We start from the raw sequence: 25,053 nt of genomic DNA on the forward strand, positions 1-25,053 counted from the left end.
GGTCTGAGTATCTTAATTTCTGGGAATTCCACAGCCTCCTTTTAACCATTGGAGAAATCTGATCATAACTTTTCACTTTGGCCTGACTTTCATGTCTCTTTAAATCTGAACCTACCACTGTATAAACATAAGGAGAGAGGCAGTGCGTCTGCAGCATACCTTTCCCAATGCCGCTCTCCAAAGGGGAACCCATGTTGTCACGCTAAAGTCCAGAAATCAGTAGAGGAGAGGGTTGGTTTTTCACTTTTTTGTAATATACTGGGGAATAGGAGGTGAAGGGTGGACCCCATCTTCAAAGCAGAACCCTGTTCATCAATCTTGACTCCTCCTTACCTCTTGCACCCACATCAAAGCATCACAAGGTGTCGTCATTTCTACCTACTCAACGTCTCTTCAACCCCCCTGCTTTCCTCTATTTCCGTTGTTACTGCAGGGAAGTCACACCTCACTTAAGGATTAGGTTCCAAATAGCTGAGGTTAGATGTAAGTCATGTAGAGCTATGGCTACTCTTGAGAATTTCTCAGGAAGGCACCCCCATGGAGACAGACATACTGCATCTCAGCAAACCCAACACAGTTCTTTCTGTCTCCAGTGTTGGAACAACTGTTTCTTCAGTTGAGCACTAGATGAAGACATGGAGCTGTATTTCGGGGCCATATTGGATGACAACATACACATATTTGAATGTTAGAATGTCATTTAACGTGGTGAGATGTCTGGGTTTTCTCCAGGGTACACACTCCTATCGAATAGCAGAGTGGGACTGTGGTTACTTCTCTATTTAAAGTGCTATATCTCTGTGTCTTTTTCTTTTTCCATTTCCCTCCTCTGACTCTTGCTTAGAGCATGTAACTGAACTCCAATAAACATATGACAGGACTCTACTGTGTTTATTTTAATGTACCAGCACCTCTTGCCTGAATTACAATGAAAGTCGTCTAAACTCTCACCCTCCAATATTAATTTTCCTCAAAACATTCACCCACCACACTGTAGCCAGAAAGATAGCTCAAAAGCACAGATTGGACCATGACTCACTTCCCTGCATAAAATCTTTCAACTGCTTCCGACTGTGTTTGGGATGAGTCTGAAGTCTCTGGCACGACACAGGAGCCCATCACAACCTTCTTCCTGATCTTTGCACGCCTCTCTCACTGTCTTTATACTGAGCCTGCTGCCACTTCCAGTGAAACTGAAACATTTGCCCTCTCTAAAAGGGAAACACTTCCCTTTGCCTCTGGGTCTCTGCACACGCCCTCTGTCTTCACCGTTGTCTAACTAACTTCTCATCTTTGAGATATCAGTTTGGACAGCATCTCCCCTGGAACCTTTCTCACGTATCTGTAGCACTGCTGCTCCTCCCACTGGCTAAGTCTTTCCATTTCTAACCCATGGCTGGACACTCAAGGTCCCCAGTGAAAGCCAGCCCTTTATATTTTTAACACTCTAAGGAAAGTGAGAGACTTAGAAACAATTTCTTTCCATGGGTCCCTGCTATGGATTTATTTTCCTGTAATGCCGGCTCATTTACAACCCAACAATGACAATTATTATTATTATAAGTAAACCAACATCCATAAAAACAAACCGTGGTATTTGCAGTGCGTAGGTCAGGCCTTCTTTTTAAGATAACCATATTTATAGATAATAAATATATTCATTTATGCATATACATGTGTGTATATATTTTTTTTTATACATTAAATCTCTTTATATTTACTCTTTTAATTTGCACAGACTTGCTATCACATTCTCATCTAACAGATGGGGAACCTGGGTCACAGACTGAGGAATTATCTTGCCCGGTAGAGACAGAAAACACACATCCTGCTTTTCAGTAAGTCCAACACAGCTAGTCTTTCTTCCAGTGCTGGAACCAATTGGAAGAACCAGGATCCAAGCCCAGTATGTCTGGTTCAATAACCTGCTCAAACAGTGTGTTCTCAGCTCCTCGCATTTGCTTGGACTAATTCCTGGTCCAGATTTCAGTTTGCCATTCTTTCCAGTTGACAGTTACCCCCTCCACTGCTCAATGGAAGTCCATGCTGCCTTGAACAGAGAAAGTATTTTTTTTTTAAAACCTTAACCTTCAAAGACTTATCCAAGCATAAAGTGCTCCTCATGCCCCTACTCCCCACCTCACCGTTATCATAACCAGGGACCCTTTTACCCCAATAGTCTTTTTAAAAATTCTTGAATTCCACCCACGAACCATGCTGAACATTTCCCTAGACTCCCCTGGTCCAGGCATTATGCTATTTGTATTCATTAAAACTGATGAAGGTTTTCCTCGTATTTATCACCAGCTTGACTTCCATAGCTGAGGCTTACTCTGTTATCAGCAGGATTCCTCATCTCCTTTGGAAGTTTTCAAAGTGAAAATCCAAGAACACAAATGAATTCTGGCAGCCAGAAGTCCCTAATTTAGCGTGTGGGTTCCAGGGAGATGAGAGGAGCCATATTTTAGGATAAAAACAATTAGATAATCCTGAATGAAACCTATGGTGTCCTCATCACATTCTTTTCTTGGATTCATGTACGATGTGAATATACTTGACGTGATCCAATTAGATCTTAAATTCCTGATTGCCAAAGCTAATCGAGTAATACAAGGATAATACAGCAGTCATATTTACAGAAGTTGTGTAGAGCCAGTGACCCCGGAAAGGGCATCTTACCTCTAATTGTGTCTTATGGGCAACGTGGCCCCTACAAATTGTAATGAATAATCATTAAAATGCTAAAATAAGATTATGAGTTCAACAAAAGGTAGGGACTCTCCATTACGTTTTATTAATGTTGAAGTAGGATGAGGAGCCTCAGTGGGGACCTACCATAGCATCTTTTTCTGGTCTGCTGCGTGACTCCAACCTCAGGATGCTTACAGACTGTGACCATCAAATGCTTAGAAGTCCTTGCACATCTGAGCCATCTCATTAGGGAGAAAGATGTTCTGCATCCCTCTCTCGGGATTTTTCTGTTGGAGTAAGTGGAAGACTTCAGCGGAAGAAGAAGATAATATGTATATTCGTGGCCTTTACAATTTCACACCCCTGCCAACTGCCCACATCGGCTGGAAACAATGGGTGTCGCCTGACGTTTGAGATGTGCCTCCCATTTGCAGGGACACATGGTTGCCACTTCTAAGGATGTCTTGCGGGCTATTTCTCTTCAGCACTCTGCTATCAAACATGCCTCAAGGAAAAGAGAAATCTGGCAGCAAACTGTCACCTTCTGGAGTCTGTCTAATGCTGTTCTTGGGTTTGTGTGCAAGGAAAGACACAGGCACTGCATTGCTTTTCTCAGAAATGTGCTCTGCCTTTGGCTGGCACTTCTTCGCTAGAAGGAACTTTCTTTTTCTCCCTATTATTCTTCCTACGACCTTAGATTCAAAGAGAATAAAGCTCTATAATTTGGAACAATACATCCTTCCCATCTTTCAGACTTGGCTGAAACCCGATCTTTCTATCCTTAAGCACCTGGCTATTATAAACTCCCACTGACCTGCTATTGTTCGTACTCTGTTAGATCCTTATTCACTTTTCACGTGTTTGTATCTTATCTGTCCAACTAGATCATGAGCTCCCTGAAGGCAAAGGCTGTCTTACACTGTTAGTGCATCCCCGCCGTCCCTCAGGTCAGCACCTCACACATCACAGGCACCTGGTTCTTACCTCTGATGAATTATTAGGAATTAATTAATCAGGAGGAGCCACTGGCGGGACAGGAATGTAAGCTCCACAGAAGAGCCACCATGTCTTAGATTAGGGCTTCTCACACTCGACTGTGCCCATCACTCTCCTGGGGGATCTTGTTCGAATGGAGCTTCTGATTCTGTGATGGTGCCTGGGATTCTGCATTTATTAAGTCCCAAGAAATGCTAGTGCTGTTGGTTTTGGGATCTCACTCTGAGTAGCAAGATCTCAGACACGAAGAAAATTAGGAGTAATAAATCATTTAGAAACCATTTCTTTGCTTTTCATGCTTTTACATAGCTACCCATAGATCATATTTCTCATGTGACTTTATCCTGTTTAGAGACTTTTAAAAATATTCAATAACCAATTAAGGTCTTGTATACAATAATAACAGCTAGTATGGCAGGATAGTTCACTGGGGTAGAATTGCATGTTTCCCTTTATTTCTCATTCATTTGTTTTGAGCAGAAAGTCAAGTCCATTCAAATTCTTTGCTTCAGAGACTTCGAGAAGCAGGGAATGGGAGAGCCAGATGTGCTGAAGGCAAGACTTCTTCCTGTCCCTTTTGAAATGTGAGTGATTGAAAAGATGGAACTAAGCATTCTTTGGGATGAGGAAAGAGAGAGAGAAAGAAAAACAGGAAGAAACTTGTCCCCAGGCCTGAGAAGGAGAGGGAAATCAGCATATCTCATACATTTAAGAACCACCTGGGAAGTGTGACAGGACAGCTACAAGGTGCACTGCGGGCAGGGCACCAGGTGCAGGGCTCCCACTCAGCCGAGAGCCTATGGATGGCAGGGAAGTTACAGTTTTCTGGAAATATTTCGGCTCCAAAAATGGGCATCTCAATAATGGCCATGGTGGATTAGTGCTTGGAATGCTCCAAGCCTCCTGTGCTTTGGGACTGCGTAACTACACTCACCATCACAAACACACTGAATTCAGTAACTAGTTTAAGATGTAAAAAAGAAAACAAAAGTGGGAAGAGGAATCACAACAATGTTTGGGAATACATTTCTTGTCAGCCTAGCAGATGGAGTTTGGAACTGGGTTTAATTTGATTTTAAAGAAATAAATCAAGGAGATAGTTCTTGTTTAACCAAGTGTGTAGCAAGAGTCACCCTTGATGAAACATCTACTGAGTGGTGATTTAAAGATAAGGTCAAATCACGTCACCTCACTCCGTATACTACACCCTCCCCAGCTCTCAATCCACCAATGGCTTCCTATTCTATTTAGAGTAAAACCCAAATTCCTTTTCTTGAATTATAACACTCTGTGCTCCACATTTGCACCATACAGGATGGTAGCCATGGCCACATTTGGCAACTGAGCACTTGAAATGTGGGTGGTCTGAATTGAAATGTGCTGTAAGTAGAAAGTGCCCACCACGTCTCCAAGAGAGAAAAAGAAAAGAGAAAGAAAAAAAAAAAAAAAAAAGCAAGCAAGGAGGGAGGAAGGAAGGAGAGAGCATACACATTTCTGGTTAAATTTTTTATAGTGATTATGTGTTGGAAAGATGTGTTGGATATATTGGGTTAATTTCACCCATTTTTCTTTTTAAAAATGTAGCTGCTAGGAAAGTTAACGCTGCACAGCGTATGTAGCTCGCATTTTAGTTCTCTTGGACTGCACGGCTCTCCAAGACCTGCCCTCGCTAGACCTCACCTCCCTCCTCAGTGCCGCGGCCACACGCAGCCCTGGCGTTCTCCAGGCACCTGCCCGCGAGGTATGGCGCATGCGTGATTGGCTCTGTCCGGAAGCTGGTCCCTGCGGATTACAGCTTGGTTTTCGCCCTCATTTCATTCCGCTAAAACTCTGCTCAAAAGTCACCTCTTTGGGAGGCATCTCCTCACCACCCGGCCTAAGCCAACCTGCATTCTTCTACGTGCCCTAAATCTGCTTTGCTTTTTTCACGTAACGTTGTATTACCATCTGTCCCTTGCCTGTCTCACCGCGCTAAGATGCGAGTGCTTCGCTTCCTTCACTGACACACCCTCACTTTACTAAGAAAGTGCCTGGTGTACTGGGCACATGATAACTATTTTTTTTCTTTCTTTTTTTTTTTTTTTATTTAAGTGTATTGATTTACAATGTTAGTTTCAAGTGCACAGCGAAGTGATTCGGTTATACATGTACATACAAACATATATGCTTTTTTCTTTTCAGATTCTTTTCCATTACGTTATTATAAGAAATTGAATATAGCTCCCTGTGCTATACAGTAGATCCTTGTTGTTTGTCTATTTTATATAGATAACTATTTCTTGAGTGATTTGTTAAGTAGTATTCAAAGTGAACTCTTGCTATAGTCTAGTCATTTTACACAGAGCTTTGCATACTTTTTTAATATTTAATTCTCAGAGTATGTTCCTAAGTAAATGCCATTATAATTCTAACTAATTCTAGTTTTATGCATGAGAAAATCAAGGTTTAGAAAGTTAATAAAAATAGCTTAGTGTCTCCCAAACACTTTATGCAGACTTGTTTCCTTAATCCTAAGAGGTGGGCACTGTTATTGTCTGTTTTCACAGGAGAGGAAACTGAGGCACAGCTGGTTAAGAAATTTACCTGAGGTCAGGGCAGAGAGCAAAAGGCATGAGCGTCTCCCGCTAGAACCCAACCTCTGCTGCTCCAGGCCAGGTTCACACAGCAGTGAATGCAAAGCCGGCCTGACAGGCCCCTTGCTCTCAACCCTGGATAATGCCATCCCCGTGACATCTGTGTTCTGTCAGAGATGGTCACCTGCTAGCTCTTCTACCAGTGCTTACCGCCGCCGAGATTCCATTTCCACTGTTCAAATTTAGTACCCAAAAAACTGAAGACCTGGTTACACTCCTCAAAACATGCCTGCTTCCCTTTCTCTTCTTTATAGGAGCACCACTAATTTGCTTAATTTCCCAGCCCTAAAACCTCACAGCCATTTCTGTCTTGTTTCTCTCACCTGTCACCCCTCCCCAGACAATTCTCCCTTCCCAGTATTTTGCTTCTCTGCCTTTTTTCAACTCCTTCTGCCACCCGACCATTTTCAGGATTTTGTCAACACAGACCTGGACTTTGGGAAAAACGTGTTAATTTTTCTGCTCGTTGTCACCCTCTCCTCTTTAAACTCATTCTGCTGAATGATAGAAATTTTTAAAACTAAAACATTTCAATCCATTACTGTGTTTTAAAAAAAAGTTTTGTATGTGCTCCCACCGCCTAAAGGATAAAGTCCTTTGAAGTTCATCCATTCAATGTCACTCAATGTCATCCCCAGTTAGGGCGAACCTGTTTTTCAAGCCTTATCTCCCACCACCACCGTATCTGACCTTCTTCTGCAATCTGGCTGCTTTACTCACTGTCAGAAGAACATCCTTTGTATGTTCCCACCTTTGCACTATTACCCTTGGCATCCACTACTCAACGTACCTTTCATTCTTTAATATTTTCTAGCTCATATCAAACTCTTCTGTAAAGCTTTCTCTGGGCATCTCGGTTTGAAATGTCATTCCTCCTCTAAGCTCCTCTACCAAGTAATGTTTGTGTCATTTACTTATGAAATTTCTCCTTAGATTCAACTGAGATTCTCTGCATTGAAATTTTAACTCCTGTTCCACTGACAAGTATCTTGTGCCACAAACCCGGTAAGGGCTCCAATAAAAATAATTTTGGAATTATCTGTGTTCACAGAGAGAATCCAATATCCAAAGAATTTCATAATGAAAGATCATATTTAAGTCTGAGAAACTGGCATTTTTAACCTCATATATGCTTTTATTTTGTTGTGATGGTCTATTAATGAAATGTTCCTTTTCTCTCCCTTTCCTTCTATAACAAGATTGAAATCATAGAGATCTAATTAATAAATTGCTTTTTTTCTCCACTCAAATAGAACAGAAAAAATTGGGTGGATTTCCTATACAGTATTCTTGTGTTTACCCTGCCACACTTCATGGAAATGAAAGGACTGAAAGCTAAATCTTACAACAGTTTGTTTACCTGTAGAACCAGAAGATAGTTTAGAAACCAAAATGTCATACTTCCTAATTGCACAAAAGAAAAAAAAGTGGAGCTCAGCCCAGACACAAAGCCAACGGCAAACCCAGAATTTGAGCCCAGATTTTCAGAATCCCAGAAAATACTGTATTCTACCTTACTACTTCTCACCTGGAGGAAGGAAATACTACCCTGATGTTTGATGAATCATCTAAATTCATCTCATAGACATATTCTGTTTTGGACTTTTGATGGTAACCCTACAATATTAATCCTTTGCAGTCAGTTTGCTGTTTACAGCTTATAACAAATTTCCACAGACATCATTGAATGTGATACTCACAACTACTGTGGGATGTTGGTGTCAGCAAGTCTAAAAGCAGAAGTGAGATGGGCTGGAAGAACGTGGATGCATCAGATGTGGCTGTCTAGGAATTCCCTGTCCCAACAAATGTATCTCTTCATGATCCTCTGATCAATAAATGCATCTGGTGCCTCTTTTGTGAGGATACATGATACCTCCCTTCAAGGGTTTGAGAGAAAACAGGCATGCCCGTGACAGGGTGTGTAGGTGAAGTATCAGACTGTGGTTCTGTAGCTCAGCAGAAAAGAGAGCTAAGCGCTGGGACTCACTGTAAGCTTCTTTGCAGAGGGGAGACTTAAGCAGTACCTTGGAGCCCCAGCAGGATTTCCATAACAGTGATGCCCAAATTGAACGTATGCATTCATTCATTTTTTTTTTCATATAAAATCTATACTTTATAATGCATTTTTATATCCTTTAGCCCATTTAATCCTTTTGAGATCCTGACCCTTTAAATGAACAGTTCTCTTGGGGTTAAGAGAGCCTTGGTAATCTCTGAGTGTTACCCATTCCAGAGAAAATTCTTTCGAATGCTGGCTTCCTCTATTAAGGTGAAAATTAAATTTTCAAGAAGTAGGGCACGGGTAGGGGGAGGAGAAGGAAGGGACTGGCCTTGCTCAGTGTAGCCCAGGGTCCCTTGGCTCAACTCTGTCATTCTAATGAGGGAGCCGTCTTCTACAGGCAGCAAGTTTAAGCGATGGAATGGAGCCTGATTGTGTTACTCGAATACTAAATTCAGGTTATCAAAGTGCTGAGTCAACAGTCACAAATGAGTTCCTCCGTCTTTTATCAACACTACACTTGTCTTTGGATAGCAATGCCAGGATGAGGTGACATTTTACAAGATGTCAATTCCAGCAGTTAGGTGTTTGAAAGGACTTTCAGAAAGTTTATTGTAAATATCCTTTCTCAAACTAGAAGAGCTTCAGACTAGTTTAGAAATGGTTACATCCCATTTCTCACATTGATTAAAAGGCTAGTTATGGGTTTTTAAACTTCACAGCTGCAACACAACATCAAAAGAAGTAAGTATCAAATCCCTATTATCATATTTTAATTTTCTACACTGAGCCACCCACAGAAATGCCATACTATCTTTGGCCTTTATACTTCAACTTGACCCACAGGCTCTCTGTACTCTCCTCTCTCGTACTTCTGGGGCTGCTCCTATTGACATAGCTATGAAATTGCTAGCGTTAGAGCTGGTTTCTATGGTTGCAGAGTGAAAGATGGGTTTTCTATTGTATTTTCTAGCACAATGTGAGCAAGGAGAACAGCCAAGCCTGTTGGAGAAAGTTCATCTGATACAGAGCCAGGAATTGAGGATGGATTTGGAAACAAAACCAAAAAGCTGGACCTGGATGGATATGGGACTCAAATGAGGATGGATCAGGTGTCTGGTGTGCAGGTAGTCTGAGCCAGCCTGGACAGCCTGGAGCAGCACAGCCAGCACAGGCTCCAGCAAGAAGAATCAGCTCAGGCACGTGCATTAGTGATGGTCACCTTACCCAGGCTCAGAAGTCCTGCCTTGGATGGCAAAAAGGCACTTCTCCATAAGTTGATCCTTGGGAAATTGTCATGAAAAAGCTGGTTCTTGGCCATCAGAACGCTGAAGGAGCAAACAGATAAATGAGTGAGACTCCATCACCCACTGACAATGGGTCACGATGGCCAACTTGTACCTTGAGAAAAACATTCTTAATACCCTTTTGCTATGAAGTGGCCTCACTTCCAGCCCAGACCCACTACACAGGCCTAGATTAAGATGTAGGGGTGCATCTCGTTCAGAGACACACCCACGATATGGCCGATCTTCAGTCAACTTCATGTCAGGATTTCCCAACTGGCTAGTGATATTTCTAGACCTGAGCTAAGAATTTGGCTCCAATGGGAACTTTAAGGAAACATATTACTTTGTACACTGGAGCCATAATTTACTAAATTGGACATCAGAGTCTTGTAAGAGTTGATGAAGCCTCCCAAGTGCCTTGCTTAGTTGCACTGGAATAATAAGTCTGCATGTCCTTTCTTACAAATGGAATGTTAAGGTTATGATATAACAAGACATCAAAACCCTACCATCCAATCACACCCTTATAATAGCTGTGCTTCCTTATTAGCACTACTTTAAGATAAGTGGAGAGCAGTAACAGTCTTGAGAAACATTGTTGGACATGTTTAAAATTACTCTAAAGTAATCCACACATTTATATCACCTCAACAGTGATTGAATTTTCATTACAAGGGAAAAAAAGGCAAGTCACTAGGAAACAATATTACGTATTATAGCTAAAGAGAATGTCCTTATTATTTCAGTTCTCATGCTACCAATGTATGAAAAATACCCTTTTAAGGCAAACTATTGGCTTAAGTTATAATTTAGATTTCCAGGACTCCAGGGAGTTGTCTTTCAGGCAAGAAAAATCACAATGGTTTTCATTGCCTTTCTTGGCACCCCTGCCAAAAGTACTGAACACCCACTGTGTGCAAAGATTTGCACTCAGGCGACCCTTTTCCATGCCTGGAAAGTAAAGGTATAATTGCAAATGAGAAAGGTGGAAAAATGTTGGTAAGCAGCTGCACACAGGGCTCCCTAGGCGGCCGTACTGCAGGGGACGGGGACACAAGGATGAGTGATGGACAGTCCATGCCACACTGCTGCCATCTATGTGACATGCAAAACCAGTACACACATATTCTACTTTGGACCACAGAAATGTCAGGGATTAAAAAAAAAAAAAAAGCTGTCCTTGACTGTGAACAGCTGACCTTAAATATGATCCATTCTGCAGTAGGACCACGCCCTCCACCAAAGCCCCTTCATGTTTGTACTTGGGGGAGCCATCCATGTACTCTGTTCTTAGAGTCCCTGCTGATTCTGGCCCTGTCCTTCACCCCTGCAACTGTGTGGGTGGCCATAACTACATTCTGACTTTCTAAGAAGGGAATTGTTAGATACTGAGGGCCAGCTAGGGGACCAGTAGTACAGAGACAATAGTACATTGGTTAAAATCAAAGTTTTAGAGTTCGATTGACTTAGAGAAAATCCCTGCTCCTACACTGCTAACATAGAGGACCTTGAGCAAGTTTCTTAACTCCTCTGTGTCTCAGAATTCTCGTCTGTAAGATGGAAACACTAACGTCTTCCACGCAGGGTCATTGTGAGAACTGAATGAGAGGCTACATGGATCAGGCTTAGCCTGGCATATCTTAAGTTATTGATAAAGGATAGCTATTCATCATTGGCTCTTTGGGGAGGGGACATGCTTGGAAGCCACATTTGTCAACTTAGAAATGAATTTATAGAAAACAGCCCATTTAGGGGGGCAGTTTGAAGGAAATCTGTCAAATAGACTTGTGAGGATGAACACGCAAACAGACAATGACCAGATTATATATAAATTTAGGGCTTTGACCTACAACCCACAGCAACCAGCCCAGGAAGCCAACCTGTCTGTCTACAGTAACCAATCCAAGAAACCAAACCACTATCTGGAACAACTTATCCACACAACCAAACAATAGTCCCTGTAACAGTCAGCTCAAAGCAGCCTGGTCTTGATAAATATTAACAGCTTCCCTAATTCTTGTCCCAGCTTCTGACTTAGGACCAATTGGAGAAAGCCCTGTGTCCACTTCTGACCAGTCACGTAGGACTCACTGCTTCTAGTCAGCCTGCCTATGGCATCCCCAGGCCAGCAGCCTCCAATCAAGGCACACCTGAACCCTTCCTTCTCTCCACTGTAAAGCTTCTCCACTCTCCTCCTTGCCTCTGAGTCTCTGCCAAATGCAAGTGATGGTGGCTGACTTCCTGAGATAGCCTTGCTGGTTCTCATTGGAGTGGTCTTCACTTATTTCCACATGTCTCTCAAACCACAAAGCTGGACTGTTATAATCATGGGGTGAGGACTGCATCTGCTTTGGGCTCATAACTACAGCTCCAATATCTAGCCCACTGTCTGGTTCATAGAGAAATGAGTGAATGAATAAAAATTCCTCTCTTCAAAACCATGCAGATGACCTCTGGCATAGCAGTGAAGGAAATGAAAACTCAGACAAAGGAAGGACCTTTCTTGTGACAAGAGGTTATCCAGGCAGAAGAGCCTGGGTAAGGCACAGCTCTTCCATGATTTGACTGTTCAATTTTGGTCTAGTCACTAAATTTGGGAGACACGTGGGCCCCTTACCAATGATATTAAGACAAGAGTAATGTCCACTCACAAGATATTCCTGAGGCTTTAATGAGATCCTTTGGATAAAAGAACTTGAATGAGGGTCTAGGGAATGAAGGCAGTTAGCTTTTCTTTTGCATCCTAATATCTTGTTGATATTCTTTACTACAAGTAAACACAGTTTACTACATATCTACCCTTGAACAATATGGGTTTAAATTGCATAGGTCCACTTACACATGAATTTCTTTTCCAATAAATAAAAACTACAGATAGCAGTATTCGAGGTTTGTTGAATCTACAGATGCAAATCATGGATAAATAGGGCTGACTGTAAAGTGACATGCAGATTTTCAACTGAATGAAGGGTGGGTGCTCCAACCCTCACATTTTTTTTCAAAGGTAGAACATTTGAAATACACAACATGGAAAAACAAGAAAAGCCATTCTCAATTTGACAATGCTACCCAAACACTAAGTACTATTTTTTTAGAGAAGTTAAAAGTAACCCTTTTTTTTTTTTTTACATTTTATTTGAATACCCCACATTGGGCTTATATCATTAATTCAGTCATAAACAACATTAATAGTATTGAAATAGATTTTTGATACACAAGAGACAGAATTGTCTAATTTGGATTTGAACATGATTTATTTAGTTAGCAAATATTTATTGTGAATCTCTATTTGCAAAGTATTACACTAGGCAAAAGGAGGTTTCTAATGTTGTGCAGGAGACTGGTCTGTGCCATGTAGATAAATGTTTAAAAACCTTCTCATGTAAGCCACTCATTTTCAGTCTTGGCTGAGGAAAGTGGTAATCGATGTGCCACTGGGTACAAAGGGAAGGTAGGGTGATTCTTGTTGAGATAAGCAGGGAAGACCTCATATTTGAGTTTGTGTGGGAGGCTGCTTGGGGATTTTGATACATAGAAATAAGGAGCGGGAATGCTAGGCAGAGGGCAAGAGAAAGAGGTCAGAAGAAGCAGGAATGTACAACAGACTCCTTTGTTATACACTTCATAGCACTGCCACCTTCTCTTTCACAGCATTTATTACAACTGTAATTTATTATTTGAGCAATTTTTTAAATGTCCTGTGGTAAACCATAAGCTTTATAATTGTAGGTAATATGTTGGTCCTGTTTACTATGGTATCCTTAGAGTCTTACATGGTTTCTGAAGCATAACTGATGCTCAATACATATTTGTCAAAAGAAAATGCTAGGTGCTTGTGAATGGCTGAAATGTAGAGTTAATATACACAAACATAGGTGACCCACCCCCTTACAACCTACAACCTGATTTTGATTCCGGGCAAAGAATGGCAACTTCACTCATAATAAATGAAAATTAAACTAGATATATGTAGGGGGTGTTCAATGCAAAGTCTCAAACTGGAATATGCTAAATATATGTATGTGTATGTGTGTGTATAAATGAACTCAGCTTAGTTTGGGAGCCCATGTTTCTATTTGGGAATAGGAAAAAAACAACTGCACATTCAGTTAGATCCATTTCTGATTTGACACCCAACCTCTTCTGAGCTAACTCAGCCTCTTTGGGGTAAACGTTCACTTTTGCCACTTGCTTTGTCCCTTCCCTTCTTCTCCCCAGCTGGCACCTTGGCTACAGGAGGTCTGGAGCATGGGTTCATCCATCCGGTGCTGCCACCCAGTTCTCCCTGGCTCCCGCTGACCTCCAGGTGAGGTGAACTTCATCTTTCTGGGCCTCCGGACAGCAGCGTCTGTTGTCAGGGCCCTGGTATCGGTGTCTGGTGCAGCACATGGCTTGTTTTGATACGGTCTCGACCCCAAGGCACTTGCTGGTGCTGCTGGTGTTCTTAGGCTTGGTCCCGTCCTCCATCCAAACCCTAGCTTTGGACTGTCCACTGGTCACGTCAGCAACAGCATCCCACCATGACTCTTGAGGCAAATGAGCGGTAATACAGCCCAGCTCCATCTCCACAGGTAAGGCCAGGTGAATAGTTCTAGCAAGGGACTGTGAGAAGACGCTGTGCCCCTTTGGGACTCAGGCAGTGAGAAAAGGCTATGCAGTCCTCTGGGACCTCTCTTCTCTGCCATGATAAGCATGAAAAACTTGAGTTAAGGCAACAGAGTGTTGTGATGGAAGCAGGATGGATCATTTAGCTACAACATGAGGGCAAGCTATGTAGAAAGTCAACCAGACCCACAGCCAACTTTGTGAGAAAGGAAAAAAAAGATGTTTTGAATTTTTGTGTTACAGCGACATAACTTAGCTTATCCTGACTTATACTACAGTGCATTAAGCAAGACTATTAACTTCTGCATTCTGATGCTTTGATATCTGGAGCCTTGCTGACCCTAGAAAGACTGCCCCTTCCAGGGTAACCAGTTCCTAGAGATGTAAACAGCTCATCTGTGAGCATGCTTTTTAAATGCAAACCAAGCAATCCAGAACCCACATCCCAACCACCTCTTTTGTTGGTTTTACACTCTGGGCCTCTACCCACCTGCCCTGATCACTCCAGGGCCAGGTACTAAACAACTAGTAACAGACTCTATTCCCTAGAGCATGTCGACTTTATTCAAATTAGCCAATCCTGAACCCGCTTACCCTGCTTCCCAGTTCCTGCTCATGGAAGCCACAGTAAAGGCTCTCACCCACAATTTCCTCCCACTTTCTGCTTCCTGAACAGCCACAGAGCTGCCTCTTGCTTTCCCCGCTCCCCCATCGAGTGGCATGCCCCCTCCTCCTGGAAACTGATGAGTAAGAATCTGTCCTTTCAATGGCAATCATTTCCTCATCTGTTGGCCAAGCAATACCTCATTTTGTGTTAGCAACCATATTTGAAAACACAGAGTGACTATTTTCACCAACAGGATGGTGAGCAACTTGATTACAGACATGCAACACACTCTTCTTCAGAAGGCAGCCTATAATTCAGTGTTCGGCACATAATAGGTTCTCAATAACTACATCCTCAGTGAATTAATGGGAATAACACAAATCAGTACATTCAGTGTATTTTCTTCAAGACAAGAGTATAGCAATGGTAAAACCTTTAGGAATAGCCACATTTGTTGTGGTTGGGAGAAAGGAGAGTAGCCAAAATATTACGAAGAAAACCGCCATGCTGTAGAGCCACAGATGCCAGACAAAGTATTCCAACAAGAAATGGTGATAAATAGGCAGAGATGTTAAGGAGGGTAGAAAAGAAAAACAGCAACCATAGTGAACACGAGCATTGTGTCAATTGAGAGGCTACACTGATGAATTCATCACCACCGCCCTGCTTCATGCTTAACTTGGAAATAAGGAAACATCGTCTTTTGGTAGTTAAATTTTAAGATCAGTACACAATGGATCATATCACAGAGATGCAAGTTAAGAAGTTTAAGTGGAAGAAGACAACAGACAAATAAAAACACAAATAAGTGCGCTAATACAAATGGTGAAAACTGCTCTCAAGGAAAATGTGCAGATTGACACGACACAGTGTCATAAAGGACTAAATTTAGATTGATGTCAGGGAAGTTTCCTGATGAAGTGCCATTAAAGCTGAGACCTACAAAACTAACTATAACCTGCTTGAATATATTAACATATCTAACAAGCGAAGATAGGTGTGCTCAGCCATGGAAACACAGACATGAAGAGTCACAGAGCGAGGGGTCTTAGCCTCCAGACGTGGGCTGTCGACAAAGCCACCACTAGCATGGCAGCAGATGCAAGGTTCCCTGGCAAGATTCTCAGTTTTAGCCCTTAGCCTCAGCCATTAAACCTTAGCTCTGCCCTTAGACTTTCAATCCATCTGCCATCCCCTATTCTGAATCCATGTCAAACTGCTGATTATAATTTGGTTTCCCATGTGGGTGTGCCTAGGGGGAAAGTATGCATTGATCACGTGACCCCTGAGATTTTTTTCTGATTCTAATATGGTTTCTCATGGATAATTAATAAAGTAAGTTCTGATCATGATTTGGCTTTTCATAAAAATGACCATGAGGGGAAGATGATGAAAACAGATATTTTGTTTCCTGTGTCTTTCAAGCGTGTCACTGCAGATGAACGAACGGGTGTTCAGGTTCCTGCCTGAGACTCAGGATCACTGAGGTTAGCTTCTTTCAAACAGCATATTGGGACCTCATTCTCAAGAGATTCCCTGAAGCCTCTTAAAAGTCAAAGAGCCTTCAAGGCAGGAAGGGTGACCTTAGGACACGGTGACCTACTTGAGAAGTCCTACTTCTCATCAGATGACAGCTATTTCCACCTTTCCCTCCACCACGCACTTCTTCGACTTCGTGTAAAACGATGGGTGTGGAAGCCACACGATACAGGCTCACGTAGTCAGTTGCTTGATGATGCAGATGCTTACGCTGAAATTAGATGATCATTGGTCACCTATCAGGATGCTTTCAAGGCTATTAGGTGAGGTATGACCTCAGATCACTGCAGCCTCCGGAGGAGTGAAGGAAGGAAGGAAAGAATGAATGAGTAACAATGTGCTTTGACTCAGGATTATTCCTCCCTTCTGACAACTGAGACTGACTAGGTGCTGACTTTCTCATTTCTCAGGATGAGATGCTTTCTTCATATAAGCAAACTTCAGCAAGGACCATCCTACGGGTCTCCCAGAAATACTCAGACACATCAGGATCCCAGCAGGGAATACAGCTTGGACCCAAACTGGCCTGCATACTACACGGGAGGTCCCAGGGATGAGGCTAAGTAGAGAAGGTGAAGATCTAAGCTGGATGGGAGTAATAGCATGTCGTGAGGAAGAGGCAAGGCTGGATAACAGAGACAAAGGAATTAGGACACTGAGAAGTTGGATGAAGGCACATGTAGGTGGGAAGAAGCAGAAAATTGCTGAATGGTCAGAGTTTAGCATCTGGAAAATGATCAAAAGCTGAGATGAGAAACCCCACTTCCACTTTCTTGCTGGAATGTTGGTGTGGTAGGTGGTTCACAGCAATGCTGGCAGAGTGTGGAGACCGCTGAATTTTACGTTCCCAGAATAAAATTCCTAGGGCTTGGCTGAATGATACCATTCCAGATTCAGTGAGTGGTAGCTTTTATTACTGAAAGTGCTCTACCTTATAATGCCTAAATGGTAAAACAGCACACGTCATGCAAATAGACGGGTGTAATTAACCTCACATGGCACATGAAGAGGGACGAGATGCCAACACACATCACCACCCAAGCGCCTTGACGTTTTGCTGCCCTTGGAAGCAGTGACACAGGTTTTGCTATAGGTGAAACTGTGATATAATGAGATCCTTCTGGTGGACTTGGAACTAAGTCCTCTTGGATGAGATCCATTCAGAGCCCATGACGCTGAATTCCACGTGCTGAGTAGTCATTTGTGAATGCAGTGTATTTTAATGATGTCTATCAATTTTAGAAAATTCCATTCAAGTGGATAAAGATATGGCTATATACTTGACTTTCTTTTTCTAGTATATGCCAAAACTTGGTATATTAAAACTTTAAACAGCACTGGTGATCTTCCAGTTTTTAGAGTTGAAGTTTATGTCGTTGAGATGAATAATTGACTACAGGTTAATGCTGAAGTTATTTAAGTAGTAGTAGTAGTAGTAGTAATAACAATAATAATGGCTTACATTTGTGGCATGCTCACAATGTGCAAGGTAGCTTTCTAAATGCTCCAGGTGCATCACCTTTACTTCATCTTTACAAAAACATTAAGTGGTCACCTTTATCTTCATTTTAAGAAGCTGAATCTTCATTCTCCCAAAGATGTACAATTAGCAAGTGTTGAAATAGGAATTTGAATCCAAGCCTATCAGACTCTAGAGCCCCATTCTTAACTGCTGCTCAGTATGGCTCTTTTTTCTTAACAAAAGTAGAACAAGTATCTCCAGTATTATTTGTTAGCTTTAGGTCCCATTACTGAGAAAACAGAACAATTTCAAATCTGCTAGGTTGAATCAACGAGTATTTCTTGAGCATCTAGAATGTGTTCGGCAGAACATTTTTAAAAAGCATAAGAAATGATCTCTGCCTTGAGAACTTTATATTCTTAACCTGCGAGAAATAAAGAACCCAAGTAAAGCAATAAACAGAATAAGAATGAATAGAATTAATGGAGGAAAAAAAAGTATATGGTGCAGACTCCAACTGCCTGAAGTGGTGGGATCACTGGGGGATGAAGTGACCAGCAGATTTAGTGTAGATGGGACTTGATTTGAATCTGGGGGAAAGATAACATTTCTGGTATACTCTTTGTCTTAACAGAGATGCACACCACATTTTCATATTCAAATGAATTACATATTACATATAGCTAAAAGTACACAAGACATATATGTATGGCCTGGTGAATAAATATAAAAGGGACACAATATAACTCCCTCCGAGATCAAGAAATTGAACGTAACTAGTTCCCAGAATCCCTCCATGTGTTCTTCCCAATACATAATGAAGCACATTTGATGAACTTTTATTATATAAAGTAAAAACTATAAATGTGGGCCCAACAGTGATATTCTTGGCAGTTTGGTGTTTTCCTAATAAGAAGTTGTCTACAGGCATAAAGTAAAATTCTAACTGTGTCTTAAAAACCAGAAAGCCTCGCTGGTAATCAAGTTGGTCTCCCCTTAACCAACCCTCCAGGTGTCTCACAATGAACAACTGATCAACAAGAAGTTTCTCGAGTAACTTTCCAGATGTTGCTGAGAGAGACATCTTTCTGCTACCATGATAAATAGGGCAGGACTGAGTGGCAGGCATGTGATGCAAAGGTAGTCATGCTCATTTTGGCAAGACCCTCCCATTCAGCAGCAGGACCCCAAGACTGCAGACTCTGAATGAACACAACAAAGGGTAAACCCACTCCTGCAGGAACAGCTCTAATCCTGTCCCAGCTGGGGCTCATTAGTTTTAAGGGATGGAACAGTCTTATTTTCTGAAACACAAAGTAACAAGAAAAACCTAATTAGAGGGCAAAGGGTAGAAGTTTAGCGGCTCTAATAAATATGATGTGCTGAATGCATTATCTGTTTGGCAGAAAACAAATTATGGAGTAATCTGCAGTACTCAGTCTAATTTATAGCAACTCATTTAAGGAAACGCTCTAACCCAGCATTTTGAGATCATAAAGCACATTTTAACAAGTGCAAGCATGATTTTCTGGAATGGAGAGAGACCTTTAATGGATGAGAATTTTCTGGAATATATCAAGACCATTTTAAAGATTAATCACGATGAATTTGTATAAAACACAAATACTATTCCAGCAACTTGGTATTACAGATGATGGGGAAAACATCTATTCATATCTATATATATATTTTTCTGAAATACACAGAAACTTTTTCATTGGACCATTGTTTCATGGGACCCATTTGCTCCTTGATCAGTGTTGCTTAAAGTCCTTCAGTTGTCTTCTGTTGTGCTCAGAAACCTACCTTCAGCCCTCCCATCCCTTGCTTCCCCTCCTCTCCCTACCATTCAGGCTTTGGCTGCAGTGTCTTAATTTCTGGTATCTACCACACTAGCATTCTACTAATACCCTTTATAGGAAGGCTCTGGAATATTTATCTCATGCCAAGCCAACAGACCAAAAATAAGAGTTGTCATTTTTATTGTCTTCTCAAAGCTCAATAAAAATCATCACGTGTTTAATAGTTTCAATCCCGGTGGTAGCCTGAAAATACATATCTAATTTGTTTTGTAAGTCTCACCCCTTGGCTTCCTAGATTGGACCTAATACTGGCGAATGCTTTTCCACTATGAATACTCCTACATGCCTCTTGTTCTAGTCAAGGTTCATATCCTATCTTGCCTTAAGGGGGGATGTGTTTTTGGAGAAGGTCCAGGTTTTGCTCATTTTAGCCCACCTCATGGTCTGAGGCCATGGCTACATGCAACTGATTTGACCATTTTAACTCCATGGAGCCTCTAAAAAGTTAGCATAAACAGTTAGCCATTGGGCAATTTGTTATCTTATCAACAGTAATAATGTAAACACCTAAATCCATTATGCACATGTGGATGTAGCTAATGGCTTTGTCTACATCAGTGATGCTTGGACTTTCCTCAAACAGTATATCAAATACTCAAGATTTCATAAAGATAGTCTTGCTTAAAATTTTTATTATAAATAATGTAGAAAGAATAATCTTAACAGTTAAAGAAAATTATTAACATTTAGCATAAATCTTAAAAAAATTATGTATAGTTCTACAAAATGAGATTACATTATACATAATCCAATATGCTTCTACAACTTTCTCATCAATGAAAGCAAGGCATTCTTGTATGTATATACCATAAATTTTTTAAGCATTCCTTTTTTTGGACATTTAAATTATTTTCAGGTTTTCTGTTGTTTGTATTTTGCTTTCATAAATAATGCTGCAAAAACATTCAGACAGCTATATATTTCAGCATATTCACAATTGCTTACCTTGCATTATTTTCAAATGAGATATGGTACCCATATTCAAGTGATTTATTTGACCGAGAAGTAAAATCAGAGGTGGTATCATATTATAATCATGATCTTTTCAGAGATCAGGAATTTTAGCTACTAACAGTAACAGGAGCCATTACTATTATTATCAATATTATTATGATTATTGTTGTTGCTATTATTTTCATCTATTGAACACTCAGGTGCCAAATACTACGCTAAGCAGTTTACAAACAAAACCTAAGTTAATACTTATAATGATTTCGTGAAGTAGGTATTACCTCATCAATGATTTATGCAAAAAATTAGCAAAAACAATGACTATATCAGAGTCTTTAAGTAGACTGCTTTAGTATCAAAAACATTGCAGTTGTTGGTGTGGTCTATAGTGTACACAGCCATATATACAAATTTGTAATTATGGAAAATTTCAAATACATTACTGGTCTTAACTTTTCATCTTTCCTTATGTCCAGCCCCTTTGTCACATGAGTATTTTGCATACGCCTCCTCTTTGCCATGGGACATGCTGAGGCCAGAAGACTGAAGCTATTTTTAAAGCTTAGACTTCAAGAGGCTTTACGTGTTTCATCTGCCCTCTTGCACTCCATCAGAGCAATAAAAGATGCCCAACTAGTCTATTGAAGAATGAGATTTGTGACACAGAGGTGAGTCATCCCAGTGCTCCAACCGTGGCCATCCTCCATCAGACAGCTAGCCAACATCAGATGTATGAATAAGCCCAGCCAAGATCAGCAGTGCTACCTAAACAATTCACAGTTGATCCCAGAAGTACAAGCAATATATGTTTATTACTCTATGCTACTGGGAAGTCTTATGGCTGGTTGCTATGAAGCATTACTGTAATAGTTAACTGATACACTTACAAGAATAGAGATAATAATATAACACATCCCCACATGTCCATCACTCAGCTTTAACATTTACCAACAGATGATCCCATCTTATTTCATATACAGTCCCTGCATCTATCGGGACTATTTGGAATCAAATCTCAGACATATTCTTTCAGCCATAATACTTCAGTAAGTATCTGAAAAAAATAAAGATTATTTTCTAAAATTATATAATTAAATACCATTATTATATCAAAATAATGCATCAGTATAATCAAATACCCAGTGAGAATTACATTTTTTTTGGCTTACAACAGTTTTTATAGTTAGAGATTTTGAATCAGGATCCACATCTTTAATCTGTTTGATATATTTGTCAAACATGTTTTAATCTATAAGTTCCTCCAACTTTTTTTTCTTTGCAATGTATTTGTTCAAGAAACTAGGTCATTTGCCCTTTAAAACTCTCATACTCTGCATTTTGCTGATCACATCCCCATGGATTATTTACCGTGTTCCTCTTTTATTTCCCCTTTTATTTCCCATACACTAGTAATTTTTACTGAGGTATAGTTGATTTGTGATATTATATTAGTTTCAGGTGTACAGCATAGTAATTCAGTATTTTTACAGATTATACTCCATTAAAAGTTATTACAAAATAGTGGCTATGCTATACAATATATCTTTGTTGCTTATCTATTTTATACATACTAGTTTGTATCTCTTAATCCCATACCCTCAATTTGCCCCTCCCTCCTTCCCTCTCCCCTTTGGTAACCACTAGCTTGTTTTCTGTATCTGTGAGTCTGTTTCTGTTTGCATGTACACCCATTTGTATTGGTGTATATGAGAAGAAGGCCATGCGAAGAGAGAGGCAAATGTTGGAGTTATGTGGCCATAAGCCAAAGAATGTCTTGACCCACCAGAAGCTTGAAGAGAAAAGGCAAGATTCTCCCCTAGAATCTTTGAAGGGAACATGACCTTAGTGGCACTTGATTTTAGAATTCTGGTCTCAGACTATAAGAGAGTAAGTTTGTTGTTTTCAGCACTCAACGTCATGGGAATTTGTCACAACATACAGGCCCATGTCGAAATGGAACACAGGAGAATTCTTGAAGGATTATTGTTCCTTGAAGCTTGGGGTTCCAGAGCCTGGTGTCTGCCCCCCACTACACCAAGGTGAAGAGAGAAAGCTACAGTCAGAGCCGGTGGCACAGAGGGCAGACCAAGGGTGCATGCTTTCCTCGGTCTACATGAACACTTCTGAGGACAATTAGGACAGATCTATAATTAAAGAACCATTTGTCAAGACTCCTTTCAGGGATAAAGCAACTGCAGACATGTACTGCTACGGCCAGAGCTGAGGAGTTATCTACTGCTGTGTAACAAATTATCCCCAAACTTAGCAGCGTAAAAAAGCAAATGTTTAATATCTCACATAATTTCCATGGATCATGAATCATTCAGCTTGGCTGACTGATTTTGGCTCAGGGTCTCTTTGAGGATGCATTCAAGTTGCCATCCAGGGCAATAGTCATCCCAAAGCTTGTCTGGATCTGTATCCATCCTCACCCACATGGCTGTTAGAAGAAAGCCTCAGCTCCTTAGTAGACTGGCTTCACCATAGGGTTGCTTTATTTTGGCAGCTGACTTTCCTCGAAGCAAGCAATGAGAGAAGAGACTGAGATGGAAGTTGCAGTGTGTTTCACAGTCTAATCTTGGAAGTGATGTAACTTCATTTCTCTTGTATTCCATAGCAACCCTGGTACAACGTGGTAGGGGACTACACAAGGGAGAATCCCAGGAGTGGGGATCCCTGGGGCACATCTGGCTGGTTATGGGTAGAATTGTAAGAGCCCAGGTAGAGAGTGCTCTGTGGGCATCAGGGATTAGTGTGGTCAATAGCCAAGAGAGAATGACAGATAGTACCTGCTAAGTAAAAGAGCTTTTCCCAATTCTCCTTTATTTCCTCGTCCTGCTATTCCTCTCCCTGAAAAAGTCAGAAGCAGGAGAGGTAGTTGCAGAAAAAGTGGATTAAAGAAAAGACAGTCTGATAATGCCCCTTCATTGCTGAGCCACAGAAATACAGGGGAGGTATAACAGGGTGGAAAAGTAGAGTGATTGAATGTGATGAGAACGTAAAGTTTTGCTTGTTTTATTTACTTTTTTATTATGCAAAAGTAGAGAGAAAGGCATAATGAATCCAGTTTCAGTAACTGTCAGTCTTTTCTCCCCTTCTCCTATTCATGGACATTTTCTTTTTCCCTTGCCTTATTCATCTTCTCTCAATCTCTTACTCTTTCCCAATCAACATAGCCCAAAGGTCTTCCCCTCGTCTGAACTTCGGGTAGATTTCACTAGAGCCTGAAGCCCAAACCCAAGGGCCTCACGGTGGGATGCTTATCTCTGTTGTCTCTGGAGGACGCTGATTGATGTCATTATTTACTGTCAAGCTTCTAAGAAAGGGAGAGGCAGTGGGGAAAGAAAGGCCAGAAGATGGATGTCAACAGGCAGACTCAAATGCAGCCTCCCTGAACTAGGGAGGGAGGGTTATGGGCAACTTGTGCTTAGTTAGGCCTGTTCAGTGCACAGAGCTGCTTAAAAGCCTAGGAGGGATTTCATATTCGAGGTGCCAAGATAGACCAAAATAGGCTAAAGTAAAAAGTAAGCATCAAGAGTGGGTGTTCACTGCAGATTTGCTCCTAATTTGCAATATGACCTAGGTCAAGTGATGTCATCTCTCTGGTCTCCACAGTCATTTTTGCAAAAATCAGCAGGAAATTGACAAACTAATTCCAAAGTTCATCTAGAAGTGTCTTTCAGTGTTTTCATTACACTGTTGTTGCTGTTATTATTATATTTTAATTATTACTATTACTACTAACATTATCATTACCTTAAAGAACCTTTTTAATATTTTTCTTAATCACCCCCCATGAAATATTAATACCACAGATATAGAACATACCTGTTGCAGCACTGTATGTGTATCCATCCGTGCTTATACATAAAAATGAGTAAGGTTATTCACTCCCCAAGAACTAAATTTTGCCCTCTTGGGGACATCACCCCCACTGAGGATGCATGATATAGAATTGAAAAGGTAGAAAGTAATTTGGAAAAAAAATACAGAAGAAGAATTATGAAAGATCACTCTCCCAACCTAACATCAAAACATGCTAAAATTATGTTAATTAAGAGTGTCTTGGTATAGTAATAGACATGAGAACAGCATTTTGAAATAGATTCATATGTAGAGGGAATATTCAGGAATTTATTATAATCACCTTGGCATTTCAAAAATCAGTGAAGAAAAGAGGAACTATTCAAAAAGTGATTTGGGGAAAATAGATAACCATCTGGAAAAATAAACTAGATCCTTTCATCATCTGAATACATAAATTGTAGGTAGATTAAAGAATTAAATATACAAAGTAATTCCAGAAAAGATTGTAAAAATATAGAACATGATTTATATTTTAACTTTTCCTATTCTTTCACTGGGGTTTTAATTTTTTCGTTTTAATCATTTAGAGATTTATCTTATCATCTCTTC

General features: G+C 40.7%; 1 long non-coding RNA gene across 1 annotated transcript in view; it reads right to left on the reverse strand.

Moving 5' to 3' along the window:
* The window catches only part of LOC135321224 (uncharacterized), a 104,216-nt gene that overhangs the window by 71,252 nt on the left and 7,911 nt on the right, over positions 1-25,053 (reverse strand). Inside the window, exon 2 of the long non-coding RNA XR_010380792.1 lies at positions 9,550-9,650. This is a non-coding gene — a long non-coding RNA (uncharacterized LOC135321224). The remainder of the gene's footprint in view (positions 1-9,549; positions 9,651-25,053) is intronic.

This window comes from Camelus dromedarius, chromosome 4, assembly GCF_036321535.1.
Source record: "Camelus dromedarius isolate mCamDro1 chromosome 4, mCamDro1.pat, whole genome shotgun sequence".
Lineage (NCBI taxonomy): Eukaryota > Metazoa > Chordata > Mammalia > Artiodactyla > Camelidae > Camelus > Camelus dromedarius.